Genomic DNA, 1,353 nt, shown 5'->3' with positions numbered 1-1,353 from the left:
GGGGGGGCAAAGGAGATGGGCACTACAAGAATCTCTTTTCTGGCAACAGGACCAGCTGTTTGTTGGAGGCCACAAAAAAAAAAAAAAAAAGAGCAGGGGTGGGTGGGAAGGAGGCTGCAGCAATGTTGTTTTCAAATCAAAGGAAACTGCCAGAGAAATAAAGGGAGAGAGAGAAAGAGAGTTACAATAATAGCCAGAAATAAAAATATCAGCTATGGCTTAGAATTTCACAGCAAAAAATCTAAAAATAACAATAATTGATTGATTAAAGGTTTATGTGCATGCTTCAGTTTATCATAGGTTAACTTATTAAGAAGTAAACACACAACATTAACGTCTCAATCATTTCAGAAAACTGTTTTGGGGCTCAAACACTTGAGCAATATTTTCAGACTAATCAAGTTGATTTGGTTTTAGATAAATTCATTTATTTTCCAGTTTACAGAGATTGGTTCCTTTCTAAATAACCATGTATTTGGTGAGAACTGAAGCAAAGGTTTCATATTTTTTTTTGTCTCAAATCAAGCTCTATCACATTTGAGTAGAAAGTGAAATGTTAGAAGAGAAAGAATTCAACAGAAGAGTTTACAAGAAAATATAATCCACAACACATCTATGTACACACACTTCTTCAGGGTTCTAACTTCTGTTCTTGCAGTAGAATTTCTAGTTTGTAACTTAGTCAAAAATAAAATCAACTATTCTCTCAGTATAGTGGGAAGCAAAATATTTATAAATAACCTTTCTTAAAGAACAGATAATAGGAGGGGCAGGAAAACTTTAAAAACTAGTAATTACTAAATTTGTCTGATCAGTTGAACAACTGAAAGGTTCACCAACCATTATTGATTAAAAAGGTTAATTCAGATAACAAATCATGCCACCTTGGATGGTTTTAAACTTCAAACTTCTCCATCATTCACAAAACTACTACACTTAATGAAGAAACACTGATGTAGGGCGCTGATTAAAATAATCTTTTAACAGCTTCACATTTAAGGCAAAGCAATTCTTAATTAATAGCATTTATAAGGAATTAAGGATATTCAGTGTTATACCCCAAGATATCTGCTAAAAAGAAAGTAGGCTATTTGCCCAAGAGGAACTGGAGAAATAGCCAAACTAAGAGGAGAATGCTAGCAGCCATAGATGTTTATAAGGCAATGGACAGCCAAAAAGACATCCATTAAACTACAGGAAAGGACATTGCAATGATATTGCCCTTTCAGAATGTTAACAATATACATTGCATTGCCAGGTTAAGATAAAAATCAAACAAGGTTTAAGTAGGGACATTTGTGTGTGTGTGGTTGTGTGTTCTTGTGTGTGTGTGTGTTTTCATGTGTGTATGTG

Source organism: Octopus bimaculoides, chromosome 17, assembly GCF_001194135.2.
Source record: "Octopus bimaculoides isolate UCB-OBI-ISO-001 chromosome 17, ASM119413v2, whole genome shotgun sequence".
In the NCBI taxonomy this organism is placed as follows: Eukaryota; Metazoa; Mollusca; class Cephalopoda; order Octopoda; family Octopodidae; genus Octopus; species Octopus bimaculoides.
The sequence above is the reverse complement of the archived record's forward strand: the minus strand, read 5'-3'. Positions refer to the sequence as shown.